The 12808-nt window shown below is 30.6% G+C and overlaps 1 protein-coding gene across 18 annotated transcripts in view; it reads right to left on the reverse strand.

Annotated features, from left to right (window-relative positions):
* The window catches only part of Eip93F (Ecdysone-induced protein 93F), a 127462-nt gene that overhangs the window by 35252 nt on the left and 79402 nt on the right, over window positions 1-12808 (reverse strand). The window lies entirely within an intron of this gene.

Consider the following 12808-nt stretch of genomic DNA (forward strand, 5'->3'; position numbering starts at 1 on the left):
TTACGCTGTGCCTCTTCAAAAAAGAGACAAAGCTCTTGTGCTTGGAGAGGGACTCAAGCTCAATATCAATAGTGAAAAATTTGAAATCAATTTAATGATTTATTTCGAAATTAATATTTTTAAAAAAATTGGTAAGGTTATGGTTACTTTTTATTTTTTCAGAATAAGGTCATGTCAAATTATTGTTTACCTCAAAACGAATCAGGCCCCTGAATAAATGGTTAATAAAAATCGATAGTTAAAATATGGGTAACCATTAATATTCGTATTAATTGGTTCGTTTCAATATTTATTGAATTTATAAAACACTTTGTTTGTGAAATTTTAATACAAAATGATACATTTTCACAAATAACATGACTATCTATCGTGTTAGTGAACCAATGATACATTTTCACAAATAACATGACTATATCGTGTTAGTGAACCAATGATACATTTTCACAAATAACATGACTATCTATCGTGTTAGTGAACCAATGATACATTTTCACAAATAACATGACTATCTATCGTGTTAGTGAACCAATGATACATTTTCACAAATAACATGACTATCTATCGTGTTAGTGAACCAATGATACATTTTCACAAATAACATGACTATCTATCGTGTTAGTGAACCAATGATACATTTTCACAAATAACATGACTATCTATCGTGTTAGTGAACCATGCAATTTTTCTCGGAAAAGAAGTCAACTGTTCCACTTTTTTTATTATCCTTTTCACGATTGCGTAGACAAATATTTTTGCAGTGTTTGCCGAAGGATTTTGTGTGAAACGGTAAATATTGCACTAGATAAGATTTGTTTTATCTCAAGCCAATGGGAAGGCTTTATCATCATAAGGGTCACAATTCCCCAACGCTATATTGTATGGCCCGTTATCAGTCAAACCTCTGTTCAAGGGAACATTTTTTAGGAGTGATAGTTTATTATAGCCAATTTCGTTATGACCTAATTTATAGAAGAGCAAATAAAAATTATTAAAACGTTTGTTTTTATCGTTTAACAAGATTAGATTTTCTACTTGAATGTGGTCAGGTCAGGAGCCGGAATCGGCGTGTTTGTATGAGAAGATGTATGAATGTGGAAAAGGCAAATATTCTGTGCAAAAAACAGATCGATGTGGCGTTTTATTTTCTCTGCCTACCCATGTGGGAAGCGCGTTATGGTTTGTAAGTTATTTTGTTTGGATTTTCTATAAATTTGATGTAATTTTGAAATAAGATATCGTAAATATTGAATAAAAAAAATATGTAGTCATTAAAATCGGACAAATAACAGTTGAATACATATATTTTTTTCTTGTAATGGTATATTCAAGTAGAGTTTTATTTTTCAAAATTTGAGCATGAAATGTTCCTTTAGTATAATTATGTAATGCTTTTATTTTATTTAACTAATTCATCAATTTAATCATACATAATTCAAATTTAAAACAATGTGTCCTCACTGGGTTTTTTCGTACACAAGATACTTTTACAATGGCTGTTTAATATGCCATAGGAATCTTCATAGGAGACTTCAGCACACATCACCTCAAGGATTGGAATAAAAAATAAATGTTAAATAAATCATCGCCATTCAAATTGTGAATTTATACACTCTTCATCGCCATTCAAATTGTGAATTTATACACTCTTCATCGCCATTCAAATTGTGAATTTATACATTCTTCAAAGTCATCCCAATTCGAATTTTGAATGTGTACATTCTTCCATTTCATTGCCAACCGAATTGTGAATTTATACATTAAACCAGTCTGATGATGTCGGTAACGACGAAACCCGGACGCTGGTCAAATAAAAAAAGTGGAAACGCTTAAAATATTGGTTTTAATCTAATATTATACATTATTAATATATTATTAGATTAAAACCAATGTTTTTAGCTTTTCCACTTTTTTTATTTGACCAGCGACCGGGTTTCGTCGTTACCGACATCATCAGATCAGTCTGATGATGTCGGTAACGACAAAACCCGGTCGCTGGTCAAATAAAAAAAAAGTGGAAAAGCTAAAAATATTGGTTTTAATCTAATAATATATTAAAAATGCAATCCCATCACGAAGTGTCAGTGGGTAATATAAATTTATACATTATTCAATGTCATCGCCATTCGAATTTTGAATTTATCCATTCTTCAAAATCATTGCCATTCGAATTGTGAATTTACACATTCTTCAAAATCATTGCCATTCGAATTGTGAATTTACACATTCTTCAAAATCATTGCGATTCGAATTGTGAATTTACACATTCTTCAAAATCATTGCCATTCGATTTGTGAATTTAAGGATTCTTCAAAGCCATCGCCATTGAATTCTCTAGAATCGAATGAAAAGAACGTGAAAGAAGACTAGCGATACGCTCATTTTTAAAAGCCGTTAGGCTAAACTAGTCCCCAATAGGTAATAGCCAATCACGAGGCAGTGTATAACCAGTTTGGAGTAGGCCTAGGCATTATAATAGATAGTACCTACTTATGGTTGGTAGCGAGTAGATTAGACTCCATCAATGCCAAAGTCGTGCCGCGTTCGGACGCCATTCTAGAAACACTGCGCGGATACCTCCTCACCTTGACTCAAAAAACGTGGGATAAAATTGCACCGCGATACAGCGATAGTACTGAATTGCATTCAATGCACATGGGCACTTCTACGACAATTCTACAACGTTACTTACTTACTTACTTATAACCTTTATCCGCACCCAATGGTGCATAGGGCACTGCATCGAATTGACGCAGTGTTAGCTTGATCATTTCTTACATGAAAGCAAGGTGATCAGTCTTGCGCTTCAGGAACCAGTATTAAATAAAAATTACAGTGTAAAATGACAAACATTTATTTTCAACCCCCCTGGGAATCGAACCCGGGACCTCCAGCACGGTAGCTAAACACGCTGACCATTACACCAAGGAGGCGGACAAGTTAAATTTAATTTAATTTTAGTCTACAACGTTTAATTTAATAAATTATTGACGGAAGTAGTGAGTAAAAATATTACAACATTTCGAGTATGTTCCAGATTCTTCTTTTAACTAACTAACTAATTATCTTAATTAACTAATTATATTATTAATTATAGTGTTTTTGCCTAGAATTTTCACTCATGAATTACATGAAATAAAGTAACTTTAAACATAGAAAATAAATCCACTCACGAGTAGGCATAGGCTATGAAACTTATAAAGTTGAAGCCTGAGTAACGACTGAGTAGATTTCAGAGTCGCTTGGACGTAAGGTTATTAAAAAAAAATTATAAAAGTAAAGTGAACACAAGGTAGTGTTTTTCATTCATTCAAATCCTTATCCGCACCTCAATGGTGCATAGGGCACTGCATTATACAAACACAGTGTTATCTTGATCGTTAACACACGAAGGAAAGGTGATCAGCCCTCCGCTTCAGGTATCAGTTCAGGGTAATATTGAATAAATATTACAGTGAAAAAATCACTTATATTTATTTGAACCCCCCCAGGGAATCGAACCCGGGACCTCCAGAACGGTAGCCGAGCGTGATGACCATTACACTACGGAGGCGGTTAGTGTTTTTAAATTAATTTTTTGACGTTTGAGTTGGAATGGCTCAGTGCAACAATTGCAGTTAGAGCCTGCGACAGTGTGCCGCCCGTAGTGCTTTGTGCAACCGATCCTCAGAGTCAGGCCTGAATAAGGTGACGCAGACCTTGAACCAATGACCGAAGGGTACACAGAGTACTGTAGCTATCACGTTACTAAATTCAATAAAGGCTAAATACTGCAATTAAGAGCGTTATTCGTATGATGCATTTATAAATCAGTTTGACAACACGTAGGGGTTTTTTGATATGCGTTTAAGTGACACTTATATGGAAATTACAAGGCATCAGGTTCGCGCCGCCCAGGACGACCTTGCTGACAATTCGTCGGCAGTTCTCGTCAAAACTTCGGGACGCGAATCTAACTTGGGAGGATGCAAAGGAGCTGGCAGCCGACAGAAAAGTCTGGAGACAATTTGTGGCCTCCATATCAATTAAAAAATAATTAATTTGTTTGTTTTATTAAAAAATAATCAACATGGAAATAAAAAAAAAGAATAATTTTACAGCAGCTTCAATAAGACATGGTAAAAAATTGTTTAGAAACTTGTATTATCTGTCTCCATGATGATGGTTTTCATATGCATAAAATAAAATAACAACTATATAGTTTTTTCCACAATTATTTTATTTGACCAGTGATCGAGTTTCATTATTACCAATATCATCGTCGTCATCAAATTTGAGATCAATGCAAAATTGTTTTAAAAAAAATTTATATATTTAAAAATTACAAAAAACTCTTTAACCGAATTTTACAGGTTTTTTCTTCGCGAATTATACATGTCGCAGTCAAAATTTTTTTTTTTTTTACAATTTCCTTTTACTCAGTAGATACTTTGCGCAGAGAAGTATGCGTAAGGGGGTAAGGTAAGTAATTTTTGTTATATTTTATATAAAGCTTAGTTTAAAAACAAAATTAAACATATAAACCTTAACCTGTATCACAAATCTGTTTTTGTTGGTTGAAAGACATCGCCTATACTATTAACCCGGTATTATACCCATTTTCTGTAAAAAAAGTTCATATAAAAAATAAATTTACGACTTAAATATGCTTAAGGACAAGTTTATATTGATAATTTAGTTAGTTTTTAAAAGAAATTAAGATACAGTAAGGAATGATGATTTTATTTCTTAATACTCCGAATGGATTTCTATCCCGACCAGGACTTTAACATTTTGACCCAAACAGGAAACCAACTCTGACATTGAACGCTTGTAAAACTTCTGTGGTTTTAAATAAAATGGTTTCACCAAGACATGACTTATTTTTCCGTCATTCGTAATTCACTCAAGATACGTAGGTGTTTTAACGTACAATTATGATAAGTATTTTTCGTTTTAAGTAACGGTAAAGATACTAAGTTTAAATTAAGATTCAGAAGAAAATTCAAAGATAAAATTTTCTACAGTCAGCGATTTTCTAGGCTAACGAGATATAAATGTTGTGAGATCTTCTCTCTTAGATTAGGAATTATAATTAAATCTACAATATAAAAATTACACATGAAAAATCTACAAATGCCGGTTGAAATTATTAGTGTACGATTTTTAATGATCACTGCGAGTAATGTTTAAACTGTTACATTAATATTAATCTGTATTACTTTTAAAATAAAACACTTGTATAAAACCACTGATATAAATTATAGTCATAAGTTTTATTTAATTACTTACGACTATAATTTGTAATCACCTGTTGATGAAAACACACTACGAAACTAGTCGTGCGTTATGAAATAAAAATGCGTAAATGCGTAAATTTTAGTTTATAATGTTTAGGTTAGTTATTATTGAAAAAATTGAAATTGAAAGTGAATTAAAATAAAATTATAAATTTTGTATCACACTTACAGACTTAGAGACCGTTCGTTGAAAAATATAAGAAGTATTATTAAGTGCACAAACATGCTCTTTATTCAAACACATCATTTGAATAAATCAAAATTTCAGAAACTGCATTAAATACACAAAAAGCAGCGGTTTTATTCGCGTAAACAAGTTGCAGAAGTATTAAAAAAACAAACAAGAATCTTGTTATGTTATTTGTACAATGTTCAAATTTGTACAAAACTATTATATACGGCAGCTGAGCAATTACATTGCAGTTAAATTTGACTGTCTCCGTTTGAACAATTTGGAGTCGAGCAATTAATAAAAAAATACATGCATACATACAGTACGATGCAAAATTAAGTGGACAACTCATAAAAAATAAAATATTTAAAATGTCTCCCGGAATATTTAATTTGAAAACATTTTATGTTTGTATATTTCTTGTATATTTTTTTTTGTTCTGAGCATTGAGAGTTTATTCCAATATAAGATGTTGATTTGAAGAGAGGGTATTTTAAAAATCTAAAAAAAAACGAAAAACCCGGTATAAAATAAAAAAAGGAAGAACCTGTTTGTTTTGAAATTGGTCTACGTAATTAGTTGTAAAGTGATTTTATAACAATTTTATTTTGCAATGAAAAATCATAAGGTAAGTGTGTTAAACACTCACTGTAAAATTATCAGTGAATTGATACTGAAAAAACAGTATATTTTATAGAAAATGTGTAAAAAATATCTATAAAATAACACTTAAGATGTTTATGTTAAATTTACGAAATAAAATAAGCCAAAAATTCAACAAGGTATCGATTCATAGCCTTTGCAAAAATTACATATTGTGAAAATAAATTTCAAAATCTTCTAAAATTATTTTTAAACGACTGTTAAAAACAAACATTAAGCGATATTTTAAAATCTGCGTTAAGTAAATAAAATTATTTTCTTCAATAAGCTTATAACAACAGTATATTAATATTTTAAGCACTAACCCGTAAAAAAGTTAAAATAGCCACGGTTCCAATTTTTGTCGGATGGTCTGTCCGGATGTCTCCTCAGACATAAATACAATATTTAGTACACACCATATTGTCATTATTATGTCATTTTTTTATGAAATCATGATAACATTATATTTATAACGAAATATTATTTAAGAAATTAAATTGCATATATTTACCAATATAATATTTTTTTGAATTTTTAATGATGATTTTTTATTATTTTAATTAAAAATTATAAAAAAAATAATTTATTCGTCGTTCGCGTATTTGCCAAATTTTGCATCCCACTGTATGTTGTCGACTGTCTGATTCTGTGTACGCTCTTATGGAAAATTTGGAAACGTGTTTTTGAATTGTATATTTATTTAAACTAACTAACAAACCACCACGCTTCCCCGCAAAGGTAGGCAGAGAGAATAGAATGCCACACTACTATGTCTTTGCAAACAAACCTCACCTTTTCCATACTCTAATTAAATTTTATTTTATTCTATCAAAAGTGCACGATACGAAAAAAAATTATCGTCTTGATTAAGAACATTAATAGTAATTTTTATTCAGTTGTCTTTATTGTTTTAAGATTTACGATGAAAATATTTTACAAAAAATATGTATTACATACCTATTTATGAACGTTTTACGTGATTTTTATGAAAAATCACTATATACTTGTATATACCGATATCTTAATAAATAATAATAATACATAATTGTATAAATACTTCAAGATCGATTCAGATCGGTAACATATAATTAAAAATTGCCACGTATAATCTAATCTAAAAATTAACAATCGCTGCTATCCATTTTTATCAAGGCTTAAAGTTTATAACGTCATTACACATCTAGTTTTTAGCATGAGAAAAGTTTTAAGACTCTACAATTAGTTCTATTTCTATCTTCATTTTATTTAAATTTTCCAATAATCGTACCAAATGAGAATTTTGGTCATTTCCTAGTATTAAAACATTTAAGTTTTTATATAAGTTAACATATTTTTTGTATTAATTTTTATTAAATTTTAATAAATATAATTAAAGAATAAATGTGGTAATAATTGAACTAAATTAAAGAGATAACAAAAAGAAGACTTACGTGAAAATTAGTACAGTGGAAAAATTCTTTGGTGAAACCAGAAAAATGTGTAGGCACATTTTAATCCTGAACAAACGTTAGTAAAATAAATAAAAGCGTTGGAAGATAAGAAGTTTATTATGTTTTAATAAATATAGAGGATTTAATTTTTTTTTCTTGCCTTTAAATTTATTTTAATAAACTTGCCATTCAAAAGTAATAATATACAAAATATTAATTAATATCAACCATATAATTGATTTAACTTTTGATTGTTGTATATTTCAGATAAAAAAGTTTTTGTATTTTAGTGTGTTATTTTTGTTTTTTTTTGTGTTGTTTTTTAATATGGATTTTTACCCTATTTTTAACAAATATACCCTTTTTTTAACTAATATACTTTCATAAGTATGATCGTCCACCTCCGGGGTGCAATGGTAAGTGTGTTTAGCTACCGTGCTGGAGGTAACGGGTTCGATTACTAGGTAAGAGGGAAAATAAATGTTGGTGATTTTACACTCTAATATTTATTTCATATTACTCTGGACTGGTCCCTGAAGTGCCGGAGTGATCACCTTGCCTTCATGTAAGTAACGATCAAGATAACACTGCGTCAATACGATGCCTTACCCTATGCACCAATGTTCAGAACATATAAAATATTTATTATAACACAACATTAGCATGACTTTTTGAATTGGGTTGCCATTTGAATTAACCCATTGTTAGTAGACGATTTATATTATTTGTATTGTGGTTCTGTATATGTCTTTGTAAAAGTGGGAGTACTATCCCAAATGAAATTATTATGTTTGTGTTTTTTTTCGAATAAATATTATACTAAAAATATGGTAATTTACCATCAAATCACTCAATAAAGTCTCATTATTTAAAAAAAACTTTTCACGCACATTCTGGCTAGAACATGATACAACCAATTCGACTGTTGGCAGATATAAATGGCATTCAATGTATCTTTTTGATTTATTAATTGATTCGGTAGTGACTTTGTGGTTAAATCTATCAACTTTTAATTTAAGTAAGTCATTTTTAATTTGGTAAATACCACTATTGTAGTACCTACCAATAGTACTATTTACCATGTGAAACTATTTTTTTAAAATCTGTTTGAAGATTTCAGTTTCGTTCTTTATAATTACAATCGTTTGTGACGATTAAAGCAAATGGGCAATTCCTTCGTTTTTTTTAATTATAAAATAAAACAACTTTGTTATTAACCACTTTTTGCTGGTACATTTTTTCTCCGACCGGTTCCGACAAAAATCTTGTCATCATCAGGGTTAAAATGTACATTTAAGAGTACATTCTAACCCTGATGATGACAAGGTTCTTGTCGAAAGCGGTTGGAGAAAAAATGTACCAACAAAAAATGGATAAAAACAAAGTTATTTTATTTTATAAAGTTTATAAAATGTGCCACTAAGTTTCTGCGAAAAATATTCAAGTATTCTATCGTTGTTTTTATAGCAACGGTATCTAGACGAGTGATAGTAATAATTTGGAAGGGACTGTGCGTTGGATGTGCGTCCGCGAGTGTGTCTGTGTGCGTGAATGAATATCAAAAAGCAGATGTCCTTGGTTACGTCGAGCTAGTGTAATGCATCTTGTACTTGTATGCAAGAGATAATACGTACATCTGTCGCACACGCGATGCAGTGGAGCTGCAATTACAAACAATAATAAAACAATTAAATATAATTCTACGGGAATGCAAAAAGGTAGGTACCATATTTTTCTATTCAAAATAAGGCAAAAATATAAGTAAAATAAAGTTGGGCCATTGGGAATTTTTATTTTTAGTTACTTAAAAGTTACCGGTTGCTTCAATACTCCGAATTTTTTCTACTGTCTCAAACTGCAAAATCCAACATAAAAAGGCTTAAATATTATAAAAATTTTCAAGAAAGATGAAGAAGAATATGTATGTCTGGGTATTTACAGGGCCAACGATATATTTGGGCTGGTTTAAGTCTTATGTTTTATGTTAAATATACATAACTCCTAAGTGGAGAAACCCAGATTTGTGAACAAGGATTTTTGCAAGACTTAATGAAGTTTTTTTATCTCAAAAAACATAAATTAGTTCCTCACTCGGTAATAAGAAAATTATTTTACAACATTTTGAGTGTGTCCAAATACTTCACAAAATTCACTTCATCTTCAGAAAAAAATCACAAAATCTGTATTGTTTCCAATTAAAGGAGTTATTTTCATATTATTTTTTGACATCTCATCAAAGATGAATAAGAAGAAAATGGAAGTCTGTACTAATAAAAGAGTTTCTGCTCAGTAAAAAGCTTTTTTTCATCTCACCAATAGATGTCTCTAGTGAAGTTCTAGTGATTTAAGAATAATGTTTCAAAATTGGTTCATATATATGGAACTACCAAGAATTTGAGTAGTGTGGTTGTCAATAATGGGTAGAATTGGTGAATGTTACACGTGTGTAAAGTGATCACTTAACCCAGCCCATGACGGTCGTCAGCCCCGTAAATGCCCAGACTTCCATATTCTTCTTCATCTTTGATGAGATGTCAAAAAATAAGAAGAAAATTATCATTCATTTGGCTACCATTTTAATCCAAAAGTTTCAGGTGATAAAGTAAACGTGTTATGTGAATTACACGATATTTGTGGAATTTGCGCTGTGAATTATCGCACTGTATGTCCGTACACGTAATTCCAATGTCTGCATTTGTGTACTAGCTGCAAGTCATTAGTGCAAAACAAATGCATCGTACATCGTACAACAGTCGCCGTCTAATTTGGGTCACTAGCGGCAGTAAAGAGGCTCGTAATCAATTACAACAAACAATCGTTACCATCTAAATACGAGTACAAAGTATACTATGGGTGACCAACAAATAAAGTAAAGGTCTTTTGCTGTCATTTTTCAGGTTCGGTTGGGGAAAACTTCTTCTTCTAACTGACGTGGCGTAGTTGGGTAGACGCTCGACTATGAAACTGGCGTCGTGGGTTCGATTCCCGCCAATCGTAAAATAAATTCAATAATGATATGTTTTCAATCGGTCTGGGTTTTTGTGGTATATTGTTCACTTTTATCTTCCCTATCCTTACTATCCTACCTGCAGACAAGGCTCTAAAAGTCGAGGCTTTGCGGTTATTCCTAAAAAATCTCTTAATCGCACTCAATGGTGCATAGGGCACTGCATCATATAATCGCAGTGTTACCTTGATAGTTAACACACGAAGAAAAGGTGATCAGCTCTCCGCTTCAGGTACCAGTCCAGGGTAAATATAGAATAAGTATTAGAGTAAAAAAGCACTCATATTTATTTGACTCCCCTGGTAACCAAATCCGGTAGCTAAGCGTACTGACCATTACACTATGGGGGAGAACAATAAATTTATATTAATGTATATATATATAAAATATTTGTATATATATATATATATATATATATATATATATATATATATATATATATATATATATATATATATATATATATATATATATATATTTATATATATATACATATATATTTATATGTATATATATATATATATATATATATATATATATATATATATATATATATATATATATATATATATATATATATATTTATATACTATCCTGGGATTCATATAATTAACGAATAACTTTACATTCGCATCAATTTGATGCAGTGCCCTATACACCGTTAGAATAAGGAAGAAGGTAAGAAGAAAAATAATATTCTAGTACTAATAAGTATGTAATGTGTTAAAAACGTGATGTAGATTTCTATTCATTATGGGATTTTTTATGAGTAGGTTTTTTACTAAAAAAACTAGCGTTTTTATTATATCTGGATTTTTTAAAAAGAGAGTAAATATCGCAGGCCTAATAATTGGTGGATGCAATAAAGCTATAACTTATAAAATAAATTAAAACAGTTGACGAATCTTTTGTACAATATAATGTACTCGGGTTTTCAATAAGCTCATAGTTATGCAGGAGACATTTGCTAAACAAATGTTTGTTTTGAACCATAAATAATATTAAGCAAGAATTAAGGAAAACGAAAAGTTATGCAATATGCAATAACAGATATGCACTCCGCACATGTTATGCCAAGGTACACCGGGACTGCAAGATGCATCTTGCTTCCAGAATTTGAAATAATAAAACGCACACAAACCGCAAACAAAATAAACGAATTTGAGTCGTCAAACAGAATTATGACGGAAATAAATAATTTTATTACCCTCATGAAGTTCATAAAAAATGTACTTGTGCTTTGTAAAATATCTTCTTAAGTTATGAATTGATGTCTTCAAATTTTTGACAAAACATATTATTATACATAGTATATGTGACAGGTAAAAAACATGCTTTTAAAACAATATTTTTTACCTTAATGGTAGCGCCAGCTGTTAAACGTGATAGCAACACACATAACATTAAACATTACACATGGCGGACAGCGTGATTCTTGACATTGCTGTTGTCACTTAGCATTTTCAACGTTTTAGATTGCATACATTTGGAATATTTTTATTCCTTCAAAAGCATTGTAAAATTGAACGTTTAAGAAATGTGTGCTTTCTATTTTATTTATTTATTTATTTTACATTTAACTGGATTGAGTCACAGCAGTGCTGGCCTGGTATAGCTAGTATTAAATAAAAATATAAAATTCAATCGACATTGAGGCTAATCCCTCTTAAAAACAGGCCACAAGGCCTACACCAAGCAGAAAAAGAAGAAGAAGAAGAAGAAGAAGAAGAAGAAGAAGAAGCAGAAGAAGAAGAAGCAGAAGAAGAAGAAGAAAAAGCAGAAGAAGAAGAAGAAGAAGAAGAAGATTAAATTCAAATCCAATTATTGGCTTTTGCTGTTATTATGCCGTGAAAATATATCACCTTATGTCGGCAATTGGAAGCTCACCTCCAGAATGCGACTACTCGGAGCCAATGCGACAACATAAAAAAAGAAGTTTCAAACTTATGTCATTATTAGTTTAGTGGACTCCTATGGGAAGGGGGCGTCTGACAAATTCATGAAAGTTTTGATGCAGAACTGAAATTATTATATTGACGGTATGGCACTTCGTGATATCATAGGAACCAAATAATTTTCCAAGATATGAATAAAAACGGAATATCAATATTCTATGCATAATATTTTTGAAGTGGTAGGCTAGTTTAGCTACCATACTGGAGGTCTCATGTTTGTTTTCCAGAAGAGTTAAAATATATATAACAATATAAACAATGTGAACATTATTCCTGCTTCTCTGTTCTTGCTCTTGGTTACAGCTAGACATTGAAAAAAAAAA

This window comes from Brachycentrus maculatus, unplaced genomic scaffold, assembly GCF_059751285.1.
Source record: "Brachycentrus maculatus isolate JH-2025_06_01 unplaced genomic scaffold, ASM5975128v1 h1tg000102l, whole genome shotgun sequence".
NCBI lineage: Eukaryota > Metazoa > Arthropoda > Insecta > Trichoptera > Brachycentridae > Brachycentrus > Brachycentrus maculatus.